Source organism: Carettochelys insculpta, chromosome 12 (assembly GCF_033958435.1).
Source record: "Carettochelys insculpta isolate YL-2023 chromosome 12, ASM3395843v1, whole genome shotgun sequence".
Lineage (NCBI taxonomy): Eukaryota > Metazoa > Chordata > Testudines > Carettochelyidae > Carettochelys > Carettochelys insculpta.
The window spans coordinates 32,828,725-32,853,360 of record NC_134148.1 but is presented as its reverse complement, the minus strand read 5'-3'; the positions used below and the strand labels follow the sequence as shown (position 1 = coordinate 32,853,360).

General features: G+C 42.7%; 1 protein-coding gene across 7 annotated transcripts in view; it reads left to right on the top strand.

Annotated features, from left to right (window-relative positions):
* The window catches only part of AKAP13 (A-kinase anchoring protein 13), a 352,799-nt gene that overhangs the window by 19,844 nt on the left and 308,319 nt on the right, over positions 1–24,636 (top strand). For all 7 annotated transcript variants that reach the window (XM_075007027.1, XM_075007032.1, XM_075007030.1 and 4 more), the window contains exon 2: positions 9,824–9,880. The gene's annotated coding sequence lies outside the window, so the exon portion shown is untranslated. The remainder of the gene's footprint in view (positions 1–9,823; positions 9,881–24,636) is intronic.

The window sequence follows — 24,636 nt, the reverse complement described above, 5'->3', positions numbered from 1 at the left end:
AGATCTGCATTCGGCTCCGGAGCCACAGGTTGCTGACCCCTGGCCTAGTCTATTCTAGAGAAGGTTTGCTGATTAGGTTGAACGTCTAGTCTGTCTCTTTCTGGTTCAATAAAATTCTTCGTCTCCCACAATTTTAGTTAGCTGGATGTTCACTTATCATGGGAAGGGCCAAGTTTCCCATAGTCCCATAAAGTTTTACAGCCACCAGTCCTGGCTCTCACTGTACTGTACTGTTATTGAGCTCTAACTCACCCTGCAAATATTTTGTAAGAGCTAATTAGCAGTGGAAATGTTGGTAATGCTGCTAGACAATATTAACCTCCCATAGTTTGGCACTGGTCAGGTCCTGATGGTGTTGTACTAGAGAGGTTCAACCTATATAGCTATACCGTCCAAACCTTCTAGCATAGACTCAACTTACGCTGGCAAAGTGGTGCTTTTGCTAGTATTGCTTAAACGAGTGTCCCGAGCAAATTAAGTTTCATTGGCAAAACCAGCTTTCAAAAAAAAAAAAGGGTTGTTTTCAAACTAAAAGGGAGGGGTAACCCCACTTACTTAACGTTACTATAACAGCAATAGTTTTAAATGTAGAGTTGGCCTTAGTCTGCAGACGTCTTTTGTGACCTTGAGAAAGATAACTTATGATTATACAGCGATATTAACATGTATTAGTGTTAAGTTTCTAAACGCTCCAAAATTTAAAATAACTTTCATATCCAGTTTAAAACTCAAAACTCTGGTAGCAGTGGTGATGTTTGCTGTGAATCTCCCTTTAAAAGCTGAACAGTACTAAGTAACTGTAGGAGACCTTTGCACTAGGAGTTTTCTTTCTATATTGAATGTGGATTTATATAGGCATCTGGAGATTGGAGGGACACTGATAGTACTGAGGAAGCTGACGACTGGAAATGTATGAATCACTAGCAGAAAATGATGCTGAAGTACTAGATAGGAAGTTTCAGAACAAAAAAGCAGTCAAGTAGCACTTTAAAGACTAACAAAATAAATTATTAGGTGAGCTTTCGTGGGACAGACCCACTTTTTCAGACCATAGTCAAATATTGAGTCTGCTCTGGTATGGCTATGGTCTGAAGAAGTGGGTCTGTCCCATGAAAACTCACCTAATCATTTATTTTGTTAGTCTTTAGTCTTTAAAGTGCTACTTGACTGCTTTTTTGTTTTGATAGTATGTAGACTAGCATGGCTCCCTCTCTGTTACTATTTGGGAAGTTTCAAGATGGAGTAGAGCTGAAAAGCATTGTATGCACTGAGCGTTTGTTATTGTTCTAGGTCTTGCACTACTGTTCTCTCTTGTTCACACTGTTTTTTGTTTGCTCTTCATCTTACTTTGTACTAGTAATCCTACCTTACTTTCTGACCTGGCACAAAATCCTGATATGGGATTGCTGTGACTGTTTCAGAGCACCACATGTTTTATCACCTTGTAGTCTCAATTTGGGATTCCTTTTCATTTTTTTCTTCAAATTACATCTTCTAGTGAGTCCAGGTTTGTAGAAAACCTTGTGCACAAAGGGCACGCTGTTAACATTAAATACTGTAGGATGAATACATTTTCATTGAGAGAAATGCTGATGATACTGAATAATGCATTGGTGGTCCTTGCAAAGCATGCAGAAAATTTGGTTGCTTTTGCAGACATAAACCAGTGTGGTGCAGCAAATTAATCTAGTTACAAAGAAACCACTGTTGAAGAAATATCTTCCCTTTCTTTCAGTACCAGTTATTCCAAATATTCGATTTCTCGCAGTATGGAAATTAAGGATGTGTGTGGGAGTTCTAGAGCTTTCCACAATTTAGGCTGGTAAAACAAACTCAATAAGAATTGCAAATTGAAACTCGCTAGTCCAGCACGCTCTTGTCTGGCAACATCCATGGTCTGGCATGATTTTAGTTAGTTAGTTGTATGCCCACCTGTCATTGAGTTGGCCAAGTTTCCTCTGGCCCCACAAAACTGGTTTACAGTCATCAGTCTTGCCTTTCAGCATTCTGTACTGTTATTTAGCTGTAATTTAGCCTAAATGTCTTCTAAGAGCTCAGTAAGCAGTGGAAGTGTCGGTAATGCTGCTAAACAATATTGACGTCCCATAGTTCAACAAATTCTCTGGTTGGGCACCAGTCAGGTTCCGATGGTGCCAGTCTACAAAGGATCACCCTGTTAGTGTGCACAAGAAACATGAGTACTGCTGTAAGATGCTCTCCTCAAAGCATCACTATTTCTATCCTCTGAATAACAGCATCTCTGAAATAACAGTGAACCACTTGAAGCTCTCTCTGGTTAAGACTTCTTGTATCCATCAACGGGACAAAATGTAAATTTTGAAATGGAGCGGGATTTGTGTTATCCATGTGTGGACCAATGGGTATAAATCTTGTCACATTCAGAAACAAAACTTATGAGACTAAGGCCAGAAGGGGCAATTATTGTATACTTGTCTGACTTCCTGTATAACATGGGGCATATAATTTCATTTTGCATAAAGTTCAAAGTTGTTGCTAGAGCAACAAGTAGGGCTATTCTTTTGAACGGGGTAAAATGTACGTCTGTGGTGGTACAGCTGTCATGAATAACTTTACAGCATTGCTTTCTGAGCTCCGAGAACAAGCTGGAAAGTTTGGATGTTCGTGCTTAATTGTATTTAATTAAGCATTGGTGCAACAAGGGTTGTACTTTGGCGGGGCAGAACCAGCTAGCTTACAAAATGTACAGAACAAACAAGCTCCATCATGTCATCCCATTACAACATTTCTATTCTAGGAGACACCCATTGATGTGTGTTTGATAAATTCAGCTCTAACAGTGCTAAACTGCAAATTAATGAATATGCTTAATCCCTGCTGTGTCTTTTATACATGTATAACAGTACTTTGGGTTATTCATATGAGGACTTGTCAAGATGTCATGCAGCTAGGTAAGCATTATACTCTGCAGATAATAAGTGGGAAAACTATGGGTAGGCTTATACTATGGGAACAAGGTAATCAAAGCTCTACAATGTGAATTATGTTAGCAGTGTATGCTGTTTCTACAGAAGAAAGTCTCCCATTGACCTCTCTTACTTATCTCATTCTGGTGGAGCACTGGAGTTTATGGAAGAATTATCGGCAGTTTGTTTATTAGGAATTCACTAGACCTGCCAGATCGACACTAGGTGAATCACTTGCCAGTCTCTATCCCATTGTAGAGACATATGCCCTAGGGCAGGGGTTGGCAAACTGGGGAGCAAGCCCCCTCAGGGAGCTGTGAAATTTCATAAAGCGGGGCACAGCATGATTGGCTGCTATGTTTCAGGTTCATCCATCTCATTAATAATGTTGAAATATCTTACGTTTTTTATGCATTACTATTCCCCTTTATTGATTATTGAAGTTTTTACATTCTACATAGTTACACATACTGAAAGTGTTTTGTTTTTGTTTTTATTTGAACATAACCAAAATTTCCGTCTAGATTATGTTAGACAGGTTGGTGGGGCCCTGCTATTTGCAGGGACGAAAGGTGGGGCCCAATGTAAAACATTTACTCACCTCTGCCCTAGGGCACAGAGAAATGAAAATGACCTTTTCCAAAAATGTCCACTAAAACCAGGTGCCTGCAAACCAAGCATGTGCCACCTCCTGCCAGAATAAGTGGATAGAACAACAGCATAGGTATCTCAGGATGGGCACCGAAAGTTAGCAAAGATGTTAAAATAAATTGGGCCTCAGTGATTTGACCAAGGACGCATGCTTTGCTAGCAGAGCTTGGTGGATCATCTCATTCTCCTGATTTCCATTTATAAATGCTTTATATAGTTACAGAAATTATATTAATTTGGAAATTGTGGTATGTTTGCATTGTGAAATTTTAGTCTTTTGTTAATAGAAACTTTACAATTTGTGTGTGTTTTCTTGCTTTGAAAATTAACAATTTTGAAAGTTTTGTAGCTATATGCTTTCACAGGTGTCACCATTCTGGAATAGAATTCATCACAACGGTATGAAGGAGCTGTTAGCTGGTGGCTGGGTAATGTGCAGTGAGGTACCGACTATGCCCTTGTTACCATCCGAGTCTTTAACTGCTAGAGCGCAGGGCTCCTTCACAGCGGGCAGCCTGGGCCAGGCTGACAGATGCCCCAGGATCCTAAACACCCGAGTCTTTTACTGCTACAGCAGGGAGCTCCGTCGTAGTGGGCAGCCAAAGTTGGCTGATGGGTGCCCCAATGGTAGCACTAAGAGCCTTTCCACACCCGAGACTTCAACTGCTAGGATGCACTGTCCCGTTGCAGTGGGCAGCCAGGATTGGCTGACGGGCGCCCCAGGAGTCTGCCCCATGGGGGCGGCACGACTCTACGCTAGGCTCTTAGCACTCTCACCTATGGCCAGGGTGTGGTAACCAAACGGTTAAAGTTCTTTTGATTGTGCTGGCTGTGTTGCAGTGACAAAGAGTAACAGCAGTCAGGCTTAGATCTTAACTAGTTACAAGTTTATTAAGCTACAGTTTATGAGCGTGCGGTTGCAAAAGGCTATTGTCTACTTCTTATATGCTAGCAGAGTACAGGTGTTAACAGGTTACATTACAATTCAATACCACGACGTCTTAATACAACAACATCTATCTATACAGCTCTGATTCTTTAACTGTGTGCACCAAAAGGAGACCTTAATGTGGGTACATCTTACCCTCCGTGTGTGTCTCGATACCAGCGTAGCCAAGCCAGGATCGGTCACTCAATTCCGCGGAAAGACGAATACGAGGTTGGGCGTCCCCAGTTGCGGACCTCGGGAGGCAATCACCTGACCCGACCAGCAGGTAGTTGGTGAAGATGCACTCAGAGTCAGAGTGCTGCTGGGCCCATCTTTATACCCCTTGTGTCACGTATTCTCTTTCTTATCTATGGTGTCAGATCGTACTGGTCTGTCTTTTGTGACACCAGTTTTTACAAGGGCAATTCTTGCTTAATTTGCACTTGTAAGACAGGAGATAAGCAATTTGGGAGTACAGGACATTCTTTTATAAGGGTGGAGATTTCTCTTCCGGGATAACTGTGTGGGTGCATTACTCCATTAATGTCAGCCAAGGGCAGTTCTCTGAGGCCCTTCGTTAACAGTTAGCCTGCTAGCCCTCTATCTGCATTTTCAGTTCCTCAGGGTCACGATGAGCCAGCACATCTGGGCCCCTTTAGGAAGGCATCAAAGACTGTGCTGTTTAACTGCTGTTCAGTGCCCTGTGTGCTCTGAGGCACCTTAGAGGGGAGGCAAAAGCTGGTCTGCAGTGGGGAGATTTTGTCTGGCTACAGGAGCAGATGTGTTTAATGGCAAGCTCTGCTATTACACTTGTGTTACTTCATTTGTTTGTCTGTTCTCCAGGCCACAGATCATGTGGAAGGAAAGGAAGCTGTTGATACTGGAGACAAGCATAGGGTCAATAAGAACTGATGGGGGCAGTCTACTCTGGAGCCTGTTGATATCTTGGGGAAGACCGATCTCCCTTGTAGACCTCCAAAAGTATGTCTAGGCTACACACTACACCTGAGCTCTGATTCATGTTTGAGCTTGGGCCTTATTTCTGTCCACCCTGTGTCTGACTTGGGGGTGACTAAGCACCTAGGATCTGAATTCTAGGACCATCTTGGGATGTGGGTCAGAGCTTGAGTCCTACTGTGACTTCTTGTTATATGGATGCAGAACAGGCTGCAGACCTGAATCAGAAGTTCTGTCTAGTACAGCACAAATGTGTTAGCACAGCTGTGAAGCCTGTGTCCATCAATTCTAAATCCAGGGTTAAATGCATCATGGCTGCTTGTATAGGCAGGGCAAACTGATGGTCCACAAACCTGGGTCCCTCAGACCTGGGTTCAGTGTGGAGCCCTAACACTAATTTTGAACTTAACCCTGTGTAATAAATTGTGCTTATTGCACAGAGGGAGCTCAGATGCCTTACCTAGGCAATCTTACCCTCTTCCCCTCAGTCAGAGAGAGAGAGAGAGAGACTCTTCTTCTGTGTCACATATCCTCACCTTCCAGGTGAGGACCTGGGGCTCATTCCCATTAGGGCCTGTTGTAACCTGAACTTTGGTTTATCCCCTTCCATCGTTTTCCCAGGTGGACATCATTTTTTTTTCTGACATTGTGGCTGCAAAGTTGTCTGTGTGATAGCCCATCACCTTGCACTTTTCAGGAAGAATGGTCCTGTCTCTGTCATTCAAAACATTATGCTACATCCACTGGCTTTGCTCACAGAGGTGGTTCCTTTCAGTGTGATTTGAGGGAATATGTCCAACATGATTTGCCAGATTCTGAATGGATGAAGATGTGCTTGAGCATAATAGAGATGGTTTGAGACTGGTGCCTGCATATCCTTCCACCTCCCACCCACCAAGCTATGTTTTTGGGAGTGGACATTACCTTCTTATCTTTTGTCATTAATCTTAACTTTTGCTGAACAATTTACTGTTCCCCAAATCTCCATTCTGGAAGTCTGTCAAGTCCTTGCATTTGTCTTCTTTAGCTATAATAGGATGGCAGACCTCAGTGTGTGTTTATTACTTGTTTTTAAACAGACTATTTGTTTAAAAGAGAGATCTGAAATTGGTTCTGGGAGGGAAGAAGGTTTTCAGAGTCTTCATTGTATTTTCAGGTGCTGTTAAGCTTTTCATGGCCTTCTGAACAGAGAAGTACTGTACCAGGCATGTGGTGGTGGTTTTTGCATGGAGAACAGTCATTTAATGATGTATGCAAATCCTCAAAAGAGCAACTTGAAATTGCTGATAACTGACATGATTTAAGTTTCACTAAGAGCAGTGTCCTGCTCCCACTGAAGTCAGTAGCAAAAAGTCTCTGGCTTTGAAATTTACTCATGTACTGACCTGGTCTGGAGAAGCTTGAGTAGAAAGGGTCTTCCTGTATGGGTTTGTGAGTGCCCTCCACAGGCAGTGGGTAAAGCTGATGTAAGCTCCCCTGCTTGTGGCTCTGCCCATACTCCAATCCTCCTCCTTCTATGCACGCCCATCGTTTTCCACTGTCTCACACTTTTCTCACAGTTACCCGCTTCTCTCTGTTCACCCACTTCAGCCAAATCCTGAACCCAAATGTAGGAAATGACATTTGGGGGAAAAGTACTCTTCTAAAACTTCTTTCTAGAGAAAATGGAGCATGTTTTCCACTGCATACCAGATTGTGAAGTTTGGACATGCATAAAGTACTTAATTCAAAGCACTAAATTTGGGAACAAAAAATGTCAGTTGCAGGTTTTTTGTTATACCCTGAAGTTTGTCGGAGATTTATTTGCAAAAGCTTGGTAGTAAGAGCAAGTTACTTGTATTGCTGAATAAAATATTAAACATTATGGAATATGTGGTGCAGTGCTACTCTGTTTCAGTGAGTTTAAATACCTAGGAATCTATAATGATTATTTTATGAAGGCTTAAGGGGATATTTCAAATATAAAATCAGCTTAGAAATACTGATTCAGAAAATGTAAAACAAAGACACTTTTAGATTAATCAGTCAGAGCTATTTAGTGTGTTCATAACGTTCATTGCTTTTAGAAAAAAGGGAACACTAGTTTGATTTTTTTTTTTCTTTCATACCAAGGCATGTTTATGAAATGTCACTATATGTCTGTCAAAATATATTTCCAAAGATTTTAGGCATACCAAAGGATTTTATATCTTAGTAAAGTACTGATTTTGGTGGCCTAAAGCTGAATACTCTGATTGTGCATCTAAATAGCTATGCAAGGATTTTTTAGAGATTCAGCCACAAACTAATGAAATACTTAAGGTAAATTTTAAACTGAGGTCCTGTAGATTTAGTAATGTCACAACTGGTTTTGTCAGTAAATTCAGGGTTGGCACATGCCTGCTAGATGTTTTTAACCACTACTCTGTGGTTCTTTTATGGGTTCAGTGTTATGCTAATAGATCTGGCAAGCTGAAAGGCTTTTCACTCTTAACAGATGCACTTCAGGGAAGCATCACCTGTCTGCAAGCTGCGACAGGAGCCTTCAGGAACTGTCAGAATAGGGATAAGAACAGGGGCATGGTTGAGCGCTAAGACCCGGGGGAGACATTGCCTTCCTTTGCCTCTTATACCCGCTGCCCAGGAGTGCCTTCCCCCCATTTAATTTTTTATTTGATCTTTTTATTAAATGCTCCTAGTGCACCTGGTCTGAGCATGCATATATAAATTACCAAGCATGCAAGTTCTGCTGGCTAATGCAAACTAAAACTAAACTAAATATAAATCCCAGATGTAGATTTTGTTAACATTTTTTTCCACTGCTGCTCTAGTTCTGATTGCACTGTTGTTGGGACAGATTGAACCTTCTTGGTCTGGTACCCTTGGGACCTCACTGGTCCTGAACCAGGGAGTTTGTGGGACCAGAAGAGGTCAATGCTGGCCGCCAGGTTCCCTGCCGGGCTCTGCTACCATGGCTCCCTGCTACTGGCCCCAGCCCCTGAGCTCCATTCTCTGCTACTAGCTCTCAGTCCCAAGGCTCTGCTGCCAGCCGCTGGCCAAGATCTCTGGTCCAGCAACATCCATGGTCCTGCTGTACTGGTTTTTCCTCATGAGTGCTTCAACCCTGGCATACCCACATGGACTCCAAAAATGCTGTACCACGGATGTTGCTGGCCCAGAGTGCCTGGGCCGAAAGGTTGGACATGTACCTTTATCTGCTAATAAGAAACTAAATAGATTCTTACCTCCATCTGAGTTTTTGATGCAGCCGTAGCCAGTCAGTGTAACTTCCCTTTGCCACTTCTGAATAATTGTAAGGACCTGATCTGCTGTATCCTAAAGTCTTCCATGGTTTGACAGCCTCTCTAAGAGCAGCTATAAAAGGGGCTTTCATTAATGAACAGGAAGCAGAATGAATAGCAGGAGCTTCTGATAATGTACTGTCTGTTTGAGAGGATCAGCATATCTAAGCTGTAACAGAGTTGTGAATGATGGGCCTTCAAATAGGATGAGACGTGCAAATTTTAATACTGGGAACAAAGAATTCTCCCTCTTCAGGAAACTGTTGAACAGCCTTGCCAATCTAGTGGCCAAATATGGTCTCATCTAGCTTATTTACTTTTTGCTGGTTTTAGTGAGTACTAACAAGCAGCAGATGGTTTTTCTCTCTTCTTCTTTCTCTTTTTTTTTTTCCACCTCTACATGCCCCATATCCATTTTGGAAGGGCTAATTCAGTCCCCATTGCTGCCTAGCTGATGTCTTGTACCTCTCCATTGTGTTTTTGGATGCTATAAACTTACAAGGTACCATGCATGTGATAGTTCCTCAGACTGCAAAGTTCCATGTACTGAACTGAACGTTTGGCCTTCCTATGTTTCCGTTGGCATTTCAATCTGGGAGTGTCTGGATATATGTAATGACCAACAGTTTTTTTTCCCTCAAATTTCCAGGCAGGGTGGCTGGCTGTTTACTCCTTTCTCCAGTCTTGCTGGTGAGCACTGCTGGCTTGTAAAAGAAGAAGGCTGTAACTAAATTGTGTCTGAACATGGCTGTGATGGAGCTTAGCTGTGTGCTTTGGGCATGGTTCTCTCCCGCACAACGTTAGAATTATGACAGCAAAACTCCATTGACTTCTGTGAACTTGCACTGATGGAGAACTTGTTGAATGCAGTGGAAGACCAGGTCCTTTATTTCTGATGTGCCAGCTGACTAAATAGTGCCCTTTACACTGCTTAGTCTGCTTCAACGGTATCATAAGGGTGTGATTTATATTTGTTTTTAAGCTTTTTGTTTTGTCAAGTTTCAGTAAGTGAAATTTAAAAATGATTCATTTGAGGGTTTGTTTTTTTTTCTCTCTTTCAGGTCTCTCTCTTGGATTTTAATATTGGAAGATTGTCTCCCTCTAAGAATTTTGCTTAGGTAAGTGAAACAAGATTTTTTTTTTTTTTGTATTTACAGGTTCAGTTTCTGTGTTTTTACTTCTGTTATGTTTTATTGTAGCCAGTGTTCCCCTGTATGTTGAGTCCTTGGATGGCTGCCCAGGAAAGATTCAGGTGCTGCCCAGTGGATTAGCAGAGTGCCCACAGCCAGCAGTCTGTGTTTCTACTGGTGGTGCACGTCCACATATGCCTCAGTGAACATAACAAAATTAATTCCCCCACAGATAGGAAAAAATTAGAGGTAACCCTGATTGTAACTTTTAACTGGTAGCTGGATGCCCATGTGAGCTATGGCTAAATAAGCCCAGAGATGTGTATTACACATAGGAAGGCTAATGCCTATAGTACAATTTAGGGGAATGATCTTTTAATTTCTCGCTTTTCTGGAAGATGTTCTTTATGTAATCAACTAAAAGGATTGAGTTGCAGAATGGCGAGTTTGAAATCTTTCAGAGAGCCATGCTAGCTGTTTAGAAAGGGATTACTGATCAGCGAAGTGTAGGGCAACCATATCTCCCTGTCCCAAATATGGGACGGGGAGAGATGGCTCCTCCAAGCCCCGGGAAGCTGGGAAGGAGGTGGCAGCTGCTGGCATTCCCCCGGAGCCCCAGGGAAGTGGTAGCTGCCTGCTGTCCCCGGGAGCCCCATGGGAGCAGCAGGTGCCCATGCTCCCCCTGCTTCCCCGAGGCTCAGAGAAGTGTGGAGGGGCCCAGATACAGGACATTTAGTCCCTTTTGAAAAAAATAAGTAGGGATGCCTTTTTGGCATCCTAAATACGGGCTGGATGGTTACCCTGGCTATGTGCCAGACTTGTGAGGGGAGAAGAGGCAACAAGATGGGACAGGGACCTAATTTTCACTGTGCAAAATCAGTTCTGATTTGCATTTTGGAGGCACTTTTTCAGGTGAACCCCCTGTCTTCTCCATATGACCCTTGCCAAGTTTGCACTCTTTTGACTCAGAACTGGTAAAGCTCAGCGATTTAGCTTTGAATCTTTGGATTCAGTCAGAGACAAAATAAAATTCCAGTGTACCCTCTGACCATGCAAACTGCTATGTTCCACATCATGTCCCCATTGAATAATGAAGATGCTGTTCCTGTTGTTGTTTCTGTGGATGCTCGTGATTGATTTCAATTAGAATTCAGGATTTACAGTGGTCTAGTTTTTTAAATTTTCTGGGCAAATTTTATTGTCTGACTATCAAGTGAGAGAGGTTATTGCTTGAGCCAAAAACTGGGGTCTGCTGCTGCAGTGCTCACTTGTATAGGCCAGAGCATTTCTGTATGTCTGGATGTTCTGGGGGCCCTCTGTCGACCGAGAGGGCTTCCAGAACACCAGGCAGCCCTGTCTGCTGCGCTTTGTGTTGGCCGTTTTGCTGATAGAGTGGCCGGGCACTCCGGCCACACACTGTCAACAGAGCAGATCACTGTAAATCTGCTTGGCAGTCTGGTCATGATCTGTTGACAGAAGTTTTGTTGGAAGATATCCTGCAGTGCAAGCTCAGCTCCCCGCCAACCCTGTGAGGCTGGCAGCTAGGTGGGGAGTGTCTGGGAAAGTAGCGGGCGTATTCTGGCCTGAGAAGTTGGGGAAGTGGGCAGAGAGACCCAGAGCACATGTGGGGGGAGAGCAGCAGGTGGGCAAGTAAGATCTGGGTTCAGTGAGCAGGTTGGGGCAGGTTCCCACAGCTGGAGGAGCTCATTGGTTGAGGGGAGGCGAGGTTGGGTCTGAGAGGGGTTAAGCCTGTGAATGGAAGGGGGTGTGTTTGGGGACTGAGGTGGATTAAGCCTGGGTCTGGGGTGGGTGGGTTTGGTGACTGAGGCAGGTAAAGCCTGGAGATTGGCAAGGGGAAGGGCACATGTAGGGCTGATGTGAACATGGCTTCCTTCTGCTTAAGAGCCTATCCCCTATTCCTTCTCATTTGCTCTCCAGTCCAGGGGTGAAAGTAACTTAAACTTTCTAACTGGTACAAATCATTGTGTGTGCACTGTTCTTATCATAGGGGTTACACAAAGTACAGTCTGATGTTCTTTATTAAAGAGTCTTGTAGTCACATGCATGGCAGCTCTTGAAGTATTGATTTTTTGTAACTGAATTTGGAAAAAATGGCTCTTCTTGCTATTTGCTTGCAGACCCCTGGCCTAAAAGATTACCTGAATGATTAGTGGTTCTGTCATCCCAGAGTAGACTCAGTAATAGCCTCCTCTTATGCTCTGATTTCTCTCTGGAGGACATGGTAGACTACTGCAGGGCAGAGGATTTCTCCTAGAACCACCCTTGGCTTTGGTGGTGATTGAATACTCTTGTATCTTCTGCATTTTATTAATCTAGAACAGCTGTCTTGACAGAGCCCTGTAAATGGAAGATTCCAAAGCCTGTCAACAGGAGTCTCTCCAGATACCTCCTTGCTAGGACTCAGTTAGGCTGTGTGCTGGTATTCTGGATCATCTATTTTATTTGTTGAGTCTAATGGGTTCATTTTGGGGTTTGAGGGGCCAGGTGCAGGGAATGTCATTAAAACACTGACACCTTGTGCTTTTAGTGGTTCCAGGCAGCTTTGGAAATATTGCCAACTCTTCTTCCAGATCTCTTGGAAAATGAAGACATCCCACCCCCTCCCAGCAGCTCACGTATGAAAAAGATAGTCTGCTTCTTTGCTGTGATCTTCTCCCCATAGGAGCAAGTCTGGCTTCTCTGTTCAGTCAAGTACAACCCTACGTACCAGGAATATAGAAGGAACCAAGCTCCAGCTTCAGCTCTTATGGCTGATTAAATGCAAAGCCAGCTCCTATTCCTAGACTGAGCAAGAGAGGATGTGACCAGTTCTGACTTTTTGTTTCCTGGGGGGAAGGTTGCTATTTCCTACAGTATGTGCTAGTGCTAAGCTACCGTTTTGGTAGTTTCTAAGGGGGATGTCAGACAGCAAAATTCTAGCATAGGCAGACAGCTAGAGAGAAGTGATGCCTATGGAACCATTGTAATACATCTGCAGTGCACTACTGGCTTATCCTTTGTGGTCTCTCATCTGAGTTATGGACCTGTTGTTGCTGTGCTTTAGGCCACGAGCGCTGACTAAGTCACAACCCTCCAGCTCTATTGACATTTTAGTGGGTCCAGAGGTGGAGAAAAACCCCACACAGACTGATAAAGGAATATATCATGAAGTGCCCAGGCAGACATTTGAAATGTACTGGGGGAGCCCAGCCCCATAGCTATGTATATTAGAGAGCAAGTCAAAGCTATGAATATAGGCAGACATAGTTAATAAATAACCCAAACACTAGCAGCTAAGAGGGAAAGACATAATTAAATCTGTCATCTGCTGTGCTTTTAAGTCGGATCCAGAGCTGTAATGCTTTACTTTAGAAAGGTAAACAATGTCATAATTCAACAATGAAACACACACAAGGCTGACATTGTTTTTCCTCCTTGGATTTAATAATTATTTGTAACAGGTTTAATGGGCTATTAGATGTAGATGGTCTTGGTTTTGTGCAGTGGAACCCTGATAAAGCCTTGCCCTTTATGAAGGGCCATTACTTGTTCAACTTGCATATTCCATGGTGCTTTGCTGACACTGACAGTACACCATTTTGGAAGGTCCTTGTTTTAAATTTGCTATGGCTGGAATATGCTTAGCTCCTGCTCCCAGAGTATGGTTCAGGCCAGCACTATCCAAGCAAGTTTCTGCTCATCAGAATACCCAGGTTAAATTCTCCTTTACTGTCTTCTCCACTGTCAAACAGACAAGCCTGTGCATATGTATTTTCCCTTGATGGACCTTCTATTCTTTTGTAGTTTTTAGTCCCTCCTAAATTTAAAATTTTTCAGCCTGTTTAATACAAAAAGGGTACAAAAATATTAGACTCTATGAGTGATCATCAGCAAAACTAAGAATTTATGAATGAGCTGAAGGTCTGTCACCTTTGATGCTGGAGAAGGATGATCTTCTCTGACTCTGATGCCAAGTGGGTCAGACGGAGGAAGAATCTCAGCAATCTTCTCACCCAAAGTAGATGCGGAAATGAATAAAGTATTACATCTGCAAGGAAACATGTTTCTGTGCACTTCAGCTTGTTATGGCCCATCGCTAGTGAGCCTCTGACTTTGACATGAACACAAGGGCTTGCACCTAGAGCAGGTATTTGGAGAACTGCACATCAGCTGTTTGGGATTGCTGGTGGCATTAAAAAAATACTAGCCTCCTTTAATCATGTACGTATTGTTTCTTTAAGTCAGCAGCAGGAAGACAAGGAGGGGAACCTATAGAACTTCTGTGTAGCACCTTCTCCGTCAAGCCAATAGAGTGGGTAGCTTTAGGGGAAGTAATTTTTATTTAAAAAAAATATTCAGTCTTAGAATAAAGAAGTTCTTGTTAGATTCTTTACTGCCATATGAACAATATTACATTTACATAGCTATTTTAATCCATTTTAAGTGTACCTGGAACACTGGCACATATACCTTATATCTGCTAAAAAGTACTCCCCTCCAGTTCATAAAACAAGAAAGACAACAGCAGTCTGCACATGCCACAAACCTTCCTCCAGGATTTTACAAGTGTCCTTTTTAAAGCTTCACATCACTTGCCACACTTTGGGCCAAGACCGTATCCAAATTGAGGGACACATCTCTATCCCAGGATAACCTCACATGCCCAAGTGGTCAAACCTAAAACCAACTAAGCTTTCCCAGGGTTATGCTTACGGGTCTGGGAATCTCTCCATCTGCCTCAGCAAAATAAAAAGATTACTGGCTGCAGTAACACATCAAGTTAACCATAAAACAATAGAACCTTTGGCCAACATGCATTTTACCTTGCATTAAGGGCAAATGTAATTTTCTACCACCTCTTTTCAAGATGCATGTAGCCTCTGTCACATCCATGGTAAGGAGGGGCTCCCTTCAGTTTTAGTTTTGCTTTGAGTAAGTAACCAGCAGAGATTTTGTAAGCCTTGTGGAATTAGGAGGCGAGGGTGGTAAGAAAGAGAGGTCTAGAAATTATTTACCCTGTCCACACCACGGGTACCTGTCCAGGAAGATTTCGGTGGAGTGCCTTTAAAACAGTGGTATATAGAATATTAGAGTAGTTAACCTCATGACTTAATGGAGGAGGTGTATAGACAGTCAAAGACAAAGCATAGGAATGAGATATTGGTCTTCCAGAGAAAGTATATATGAAGGGGAGCGGAGGGAATTCTTTCACTGCCTCCTTTGGGAAGCAACTGCTGAGCCAGAGCAGTCCTTGCATTGGTGGCCCCTTGAAGGCTTTCGTCCAAAACTCCCCATGGAGGAGACAGAGCTGTAACACAAATGTATTAGTTTAGATCATACCTATTGCTGTGAAATCAAGGCCTGTTAACAAGAGTACCACTCCGATTTCTAAATGTTTTTGCACAGCACGTGATAACCCTAAAATCACCCAAGCAAACATGTATAACCTAAACATTCAACGAATGTAAGAAGACTGTACAAGGAGTGTTTAAGCTCAGCAGAGTCAGGCCTTTCAAAAGGGAGTGGAGAGGAAGCCTCATCTGAGGACATTCTGGCAGCAAATGTCATAGGCTACAACAAAGGTAAAAACAGAACTAATACACAACCAGTTACAATATTGCAGCTCCACCGATTGTACATATGGATCCTATTCTGCCAGCATACACAAAGCCCATGAGTGCTACCCTAGGACAATCATGGGCAAACGGTGGCTGTAGGCCATGTGCAGCCTTGGAGATCCATATTCAGCCTGTGACCTCCTGGCTGCTCCCCCACAGGCTTTGCCTGCTGTGCCCTGCGTTTCCTATTCCTCTTCCCTCCCAGCCTTTTTGGATCTTGCAAACTGCCTAATTCATGCTGTGTCACCACTCCTCCTCCTCCCTCCCAGAGCAGGAATTCCACAAACAGCTGATTTGTGGCATTCCAGCTCTGGGAGGGAGGAGGAGGAGAGGGGATGGAGCACGATGCTCTGAAAGTGCTGGGAGTGGGAGGAGGAGGAGCAGGTAAGCATGGGGCTCCAGTGTCCTGGTGCACAAGAGGCATGTGGGAAAGGACAGCAGACAGGGAGCTGTAGGTGGAACTTCAGTGGTCTTCAGGCTGCTGCGGCCCACTGAGGTGAAGGAGGGCCACTCATGCAGCCCATCCATTTTTCATGGTTGCCCATCCTGTCTCTAGGAACGCCACCTGTTGTTTGCCTGGGTACTGTACAGCACAAAAGACAACTCTACTTCTCCAGAGACTCCTGCAAACTAAATGACCCCAAACTGGAGTTCTGAGGCACTGCAAAACACCCTCCAGAGTCCAAAGAAACTCAAAATATGTGGGTCATCAGGTTTATGAGTTTGGGAGAGAAGAGATGTATCCTAAAGTTACCCGGAAACCCTTGAAAAGCCCTGCAGTGCAACAAGACAAGAACTTTCACCCTCATCCTTCAGTCTGCACCTTAGATCAGGGAGCAGGGGGAAGTGATATCCCACCCAGTCCATGCCACTTTCTGCCACTCCCATTGGCTGTGAATGGTCATCTGTCTCCAATGAGAGCTGTGATTGCCTGATACCTCCAGAGGAGCAGGTAAATGTAGTAGCAAGCATAGAACAAAGATGGTCCTTGCCTCTCTAAGAGCTGATAATGAGACGGCAGGTGAAAACAGATGATTACAGACAGATGGAGGGAAAATTGCTTTTGTGTGACTTCCCTGTCTAGATTTCATACCCATGTGTGTTCTGAAGAGAGGGTTCTGAGGAATGTACAGCAGAGGGACTGAAATGAGATGTTACTTATTTCAAAGGGTGACTTTATTTCCCTAGAATCTCATGTGAGTGACTGGTAATGTGAACATTGTTTTCTTTTTATTTTAATCTGGTTAAAAACTCAACATTATTTTTAAACAAATCAGACTTAGGCTAACTACAATGTGTTCATGTATTCTGATGGCAAATGGTTGTCCTGTGCCTGCCTATCTTTAGGGAGGCTTTATTGCAAAAAGAAAATCAATTTATTGACTCTCCAGCAATGTCAATGTGTGTGTGTGTGTATCACATGCTAGCATAAACCTTCAGTGAGTGGCTGTCTGTAGTGGAATGGCTCAATTTTGATTGAAATCTTTCTATAAATACTTAACTATAACATGGAGCCATCTTGACTTAAGCTTCTTTTCTTTGTCTAAAAAACCCAGAACCTGAGCTTTTTATTCCCTTTGTCGTCCCTCACAAATAACACACAGTTTTGATTTGTCACAGTTTTTTTTGTTTCCAGAGTTGTGCCTTTGCAGTTATGCCCTTCACCAGTTCAGGTTTGCGAGTATCAGTGAGTTAGAAGTCAGAGCCACAGGCTGCGTAACTGAATGTTTTCTTTATTTTGGTAAAACCCTGTTAATCAGGAAGGAAAGCTTTGACTAGTGGGTTGACGTGCACAAATAACATGGGTAGTTTCAGGCTGTAGCCCGTTTTTCCCTCCCACAGATACCCCTCTTTTATTTCAGCAGCTCACGCTGTGCAGCGTAATAGCTGTTCTATCATCTCCTGAATGAAGCAACATGACTTCATAACTGCACTTGCTTTGAGTGTAGTTTTATTAAAAAGGACCCCGGGTATTTATAAGCTATGATTAGATTTTCCCTTTGTCCCTGCAGTTCATTCTCACTGTTTGTCCTTAATCTAGCTCTGTCCCGTTGCCAGTATTTTGAGAGAGAATCTCAAATGCTAAAGCCAGTCCACATGTGACTTATTCAGTGATTTCAGAGGGTCAGTGTGTGAAGTTCTGTGTACTACATCTGCAGGCTTGTGATCTGTGCAGTTCTTCTGGCCCTCTAGGGACAAGGGGTAAAATTTTATTGCAACATGAAGGTTTTATAGAATTCTATATATGTTTCTATATATACATGGAGTTCTAGGTATATCACATTAGATGTATTAATACTAACCTAAGCTAGTCAGTAAGGGGTTTATTTCGGCTGCCCCTGCAGTAGTCATGTGCAACTTCTCCTTCTGACATAGTTCCATGCCAAAGCCTTTTAAACTTTTTGGTGCCCTCATCCCCTTGTTATTAATTTCCCTGGAATTAAAATAGAACTGTGAATTACACACCCAGGTATATAAATCACATCTGTCAGGTATACTTAATATTAATTACAGAACAGTGATAATACAAAATATGCCTTTGATAAAGAAAAAAGGGGTCATCTGTCTAGGAGGCTAAGAGAGCCCCACTGAGCATGGGTTGCACTTCCATGTTGTACAGAAGTTCTGAAGCTAGTTGAATGCCCTCTTGTTTTTGCCTTTTTCTGTTTCTTACTCCATTTAGAGCAGAGTATGTTCCACAAGTTTGTGTTCATGATGAGCATGAGTGTGGGTTATGACTGACACAGGTAAGAGTTAAAAATGGTAGTGCTGATGGAAAGATTGTTGGGAGGACCTTTAATTGCATGCATATTGGGCGTATTGGCACTTTACATGTTCTGTCCGTGACTGGTGTTTGCCATCATATCTGCTCTTGAAAGAAAGTGCTGTGTTCTGAAAGCTTAAAACTAGATTGCATAAAGCTGTGGAAAACATACTGGAGGGAGCACTGTATTAGCAAAGAGAGCTGGATTAGCTGCAATAATAGGTCTCCTCTTTAGCCGACTTTGCTACCCTCACATTATCAAGACATCTCTCTGCTGTGCAGCAAAAACAAGATGTTCTCTGACATGTATATAATTTTCCTTCTGATTTGTGGGTTAGCTGTTATTGCCACATTGGGAGCACTTCTTAAAAAATATTGAGTGCTTTCATGCCATGCAAATTAGCATGATGTTTACATACAGATTATCTTCGTTATCCACCAATGTGAGAGAGTTCAAGAGAAACTACTGAAAATGGGATAGGGAATGTTCTAATGAGACTGTTGAAGTGGTAAGAGGGTGTGAAGGCGACAAAGGGGTGTGTGTGTGTGTGTGTGTGTGTAAAATACATAAAAAAGGTGAATCTGGAAGTGGAAAGTTGAGCTTTAGTGGGGGTGGGGGGGTAGGAGGGAAGGACAGGTTATTTTGCTAGTGCCTAGCAAAGAACTGCACATGATATGGAATTTGGTCTCCAATGATCTGAAGAAATGGGTCTTGCTTACAAAAGCTCATGTGTAATAAATGTGTTGGTCTTTAAAGTGCTGCAGGACTGCTTGCTGTAAAAGAGTTCACCTTGAAAAAGTGACTCAGTTGTAGAGCCCTGTGCAAATGTATAATTGGTGTCCCCATGTGCAGTTGCAGAAATGATCAACGTACATCTACATCACCATGGGTGGATATAAAGCAGGGAATCTGGATATTTACAGGATTCTCAATAGAAAATTTGTATCCTCATCCATATCTGGAAAAATGACATATGGATAAGAAGTGTATATCTGTGGATTTTCAGGGCTCCACTTAATTGCTCTGTCTCAGTGAACCAACTGACAAAAAATGTATTTCATGTGGATCAGAATGATGCAGTTTGTATTAAAATTGCACAAGAATTTCATTGTAACCATTTTTGTTTTCAGTAGCTTGCAAGTACATCGAGGGTGAACTTTTGCATTTACCAAATTTAGTGTGTTTGTTCATAGCCTAGAAGTGACAGAAAGTTTGAGGAATTATCAGTGGGGCTGTTTGAAAATGATGAGTAGTAGAGGAATAAATTTTGACTTTTTAAGGGAAAAAATTCTTTTTCAGCAAGAGGTGGCAGAAACATGAAATCTAATAGGGGGACAGTCCCCTGACTGCCGATGTATACCTCATTGTTCCTGTGAAAATCTGTCTGATTTATAAGAATATTTAAAAAAGTACTGTGTGTACATGCTGTTTATACATCATAGCATAAATTAATGATCTCTTGGGGTTCCCTTGACACTGTACAGGCATGTTTATACATTTAACATATGGATGAGCTAGATAGCTGACTTCTTATTTTATATGTTATGTAAAGGAGAATCTGGAAGTGGGAAGCTGAGCTGGAGGAGGGTGCGGGGGATGACTGGATTATTCTGCTAGTGCCTGTGAAAGAACTGTGCCTGATATGGATTTTCTGTTTATTATGCTACTAGGAAATTCTTCAATAAAACCTACTTTAAAATGGATATTAAGGCTACGAAGGGTACTCTTCAGGTCTGGAATGGCCAGAAATAGTCACTCATGCAAACTTATTACAGATACTTGTAGGTGTATAAACACTTAGGCGTTCTTTAATTACATAACTACATACTACTTTTTATATAGGATCTCTGCTTCATTTAGCTAACAGTTTGGAGGGCAAGTAACTCAGGACTCATGGAAATTGCTTTATTCATACTGAGGTTGGTTTGTCCATTAAACAATCAATTTACAACTGAATATTGAACAGCAGTTTAATTCACTGAGCACAGTACATCCTGGCTATTGAATGAGGCTGGGGCTCTTCTATGACTAGAAAAGGGGAAATATGTCATCATGTAACTGGACTGCACCAAAATATGCCCATCCTTAATGTACGTCTTACTGAGCAACTTAAAGAAAAAAGTGACATAGAGGTAAAAATTGTTACTTGCACATACACCCTTTCTGTCTTGCTTGCAGATTCTTACCAACTGAATTCACTTTCAGCCCTTTGCTTTTTTAATGCACATGCCACCTTACCCCAGTCCTGTTTCCACCTACTTAGTCACCACTCTGTTTGTTTGTTCACTATTCTCCATCTAATACCGGTGTCAGTTATTTTTTGTTTCCATTCCAAACCAGTCAATCCTCTATTTCTCCTCCATTGCAAATTCAGTAAGCCATCATAGGATCAAAGGGAAGGTCTTCTGAGTGGCTGTATCTTCACAAGAAGTGGCATGGTAATGAGGCGCCCGGAAGATGCTAATGAGCTGTGGATGTAAATTTCCCGTGCCTCACTAGCATATGGGCACATGATTTGGAGTCTGGAAGAAACTCTTCCTGACTCCAAAATACACATGCAGATGTGTGGCCCACAGGGATCTTCCAGAAGGAGGGTTTCCTTCAAAATTCTGAGGAAGAAGGTGCTTCCAGAAGGAAGGCTTTCTTCTGGAAGATCCCCGTGGGCCACGCATCTACATGTGTATTTCGGAGTCTGGAAGAGCTTCTTCCGGACTCCGAATCACGTGCCTATATGCTAATGCGGCGTGGGAAATTTACATCTGTGCCTCATTAGCATCTTCTGGATGGCTCATTGAAGATGCAGCCATTGACTGGTAACTGGAAACAAAGGAATGGTGTAAATGGTCAGCTTTCAGAAAGGGAGAGGTAAATTATGGTATTCCTAGCAGTCAGTTCTGTGACCAATCCTATTTAACGTATTCATAAATGATCTGCAGAAGCGGCTCAATGGTCAGGTGGCAAAATTTGCAGGTGATACAAAACTGCTCAAGATAGTTAAATCCAAAGCAGACTGTGAAGTGCTACAGAAGGCGCTCTCAGAACTGGGTGAATGGGCAGCAAAATGCCGGATGAAATTTAATGTTGATAATTGAAAAGTAATGTGTGTTGGAAAACATAATCCCAACCATACATATAAAATGCTGGAGTCTGAATTAGCTGTTACTCCTTCAGAGAGATCTTGGAGTCATTGTGAATAATTTTCGGACAACATCCACTCCAGTATGCAGCTGTCAAAGAAGCAAACAGAATGTTGAGAATCATTAAGAAAGGGATAGATAATAAGACAGAAAACATCATATTGGCTCTGTACAAATACATGGTACGCTCGCCTCTTGTGCAGATGAGGTTGCCCAGCTCGAAAAGGTTCAGAACAGGGCAACAGAAAGGATTATGGTTATGGAACAGCTTCTGTATGAGGAGAGATTAATAAGACTGGGACTTTTCAGCTTGGGAGGAGAGACAACTAAGGAAGGATATGATTGAGATCTATAAAATTGTGACTGATGTAGAGGAAATAGATAAGGAAGTGCTGATTATGTCTTCTCAGAACACAAGAACTAGGGAATCTCTAAATAAAATGAATAGACAGGAGGCTTAAAATAAATAACCTGAGACATTTTGTCACACAATGCACAGTCAACCTGTGGAACTCCTTGCCAGAGGATGTTGTGAAGCCCCAGACTATAACAGGATTCAAAAAATAGATGAAGTCATGGAGGATAGGTCCATCAGTGTCTATTAGCCAGGATGTCCCGGATTTGTGTTCCTAGCCTCTGTTTGCCAGATCCTGGGATGAGCGACAGGGAATGGGTCACTTGATTACCTGTTCTGTTCATTCCCTCTGGGGCCCCTTGCACTGGTTGCTGTCAGAAGATAGGATACTGGGCCTGATGGCTCATTGGTCTGACCCCATAATGCTGTTCTTTTGTTCTCCATCCTACTAACCCTCCCCAGCAGTTCTTTAAGGCACGTGGTGGCTTCCTCAATCCTTCTCACACAGTTGGGCCTTCCTGTAGAATCAGGGTCCACTTCAACTGTGCTCTCATCTGGTCTAGTAAGGCCTCAGGTTGTCTGCTTGTGGAAGGCAACTTGCCTCACCTCTTGCAGGGTCACTTCTTCAAGCCCCGCAGAAAGGCTGGGAGTGCTCTGCTACCTGTTTCCTCAGATACAGATGAGGCTGCTGGAAAATTTTATGCTCTCCCTGGAGTGGGATGAACGCTGGGTCTATCTTGTTCTGCTCGCTAACCTTTGGAAAAGGGGAATCCCTGGAGCTCGATAGGAGGAGGCAGTGGCCTTTGCGGGTGGCTGTGGGAGGATGCTTCAAGGCAGGAGTAGTGTGGACCTAACCTTGCCTAGGAGTGAGGTGAGAGTGTGCTTTGCACAGGTGAAGGGAATTAGGGAGTGGAGGGTTCAGCAGGTGCTGGTTCCTTGCTTGAGGCAGATTGGATACTCCCACTGTAGGTTCAACAGGATAACAGCAGCAAGGTGTTTTGAGGTGTTCTAAATTTTTTTGTTTTTTTCCCAGGGTCTGACTGCTGCAGCTTTGTCTGTACAAAATTTGTTATCTTTTACATTTTCTTTTCAGTCATCTGTGCTGGATGATTTAAATCAATCACTCTGCAGGAGATGATCTTAATGGTTGTACAAATATGTGAAATTTTTCTAGATGCCCAGGGCAAGCCAGTGAGTAGGATTTTAAAAGGCAGTAGTCTATTATCGCCTACGTTTAAAAATAATGAGGCTGGGCATGGTGATATAAAATCTTTCACTCAAGTTTAAAGCGGGGTGGCTCAAAACCCTCTGCTATAACCAGATTGAAACCTCTTGGTAACAGAGATTCTCTGGTTTGTGTGAAGCATTGTCACAAAGATGTTTGTCTTAATCATCCTTTGAAAAAAGGAAGGATCGTATTACTTGGTCCCTCTTTCCCCTGCTCATCTGAGTCTTTCATTCTGACCTGAATAAAGTGAGAAATTTGATCAGACCCACTAGTATGATGCTCTTTGAACTAAATGAAATGGAATACAGCTGGGTTAAAGAGCGCAGGGTTTTTCTTCTGAAGCTACCTGTGTTTGGTGTATTAATGGAAGTATGCACAAATGATCTCCAATAGGTTCCTATATACTTCAGCTTACCTTACTTACAGTGTGATAAAAAGCAGTCTGGCTACAGGTATCAGAAGGGTAGTCCATGTTAGTCTGTATCTGCAAAAACATCGAGAAGTCCTGTTTCACCTTATAGACTAACAGATTTTTTGGAGCATAAGGTTTCGTGGACAAAGACCTGCTTCGTCAGATGAGTGTGGTGGAAATGGCAGAGGCAGGTATAAATATTTATTTATAATAAGTATAATATTTATATATAAACATTTATACATGCCTCTGGAATTTCCACTACATGCACCTGGCTACAGACTCGTGCATCTGGTGAAGCGTATCTTTGCCCACAAAAGCTTATGCTCCAAAATATCTGTTAGTTTATAAGGTGCCACAGGTTTTCTTGTTGCTTTTGAAGATACAGACTAACTCACCTACCCCTCTGATGCTGGCTACTTAGTAATTCTTTTTGCCCAACTAGCAGTCAGTGCATGATGGTAGGGTACTTATGAGTTGTGATGCACTGCCAGTTATTGATTATACATCTCTCATTCCTGGGTATTTCTTCTGTAAGAAACATTCAGAGCTGCATTTAATTTTAGGCTAGATGCATATTTCATCCACTAAAGAAAAAAAAGGGTGATGATGTTGGAACACTTTTTCATGAATTTCTGTTGCAGAAAATAAAATAATGAGAGGGGAAAACAGTGGGACAGCACTAGATCAGATACTGTTAAATGTCCTTATGTTGTGATCATATAGGATTTCATGTTAATTCCAGCTCAGTGTGCCCAAGATGTGTTGGGGTCCTCCTGAGAAAGTGAACATTTTTACAAGAGGCTCAAGAGTTGAGTTTTGTAGCCCTATTGAGAATTAATGGGTCAGAATCTGACCTCAGTGCCCAGAAGGGGCCTCAGGAGCTTACATCCTTTCCAGAGTCATTCAGGAGCACTCACTTTCATTAACTCCTTCCTCTGCGGCCGGGATTCTGGTTTTAGAAGCTTTCTGTAGTTACTCTTGCAGTGTGCTTGTTGGGGACAAGTTGAACCACTGTAGTCTGGCTCCCTCGGGACCTGACTAGCGCTGGACTATGGGAAGTCAGTATTCTCCAGCAGCATTACCAGCACTTCCACCGCTGACTGGGCTCGTAGAAGACATTTAGCAGTAAATTGCAGCTAAATAACAGCACAGAGCACCGAGAGCCAGGACTGGTAAACAGACTTTATGGGACCACAGGAAACTTGGCCATACCCATGTTAAATGGT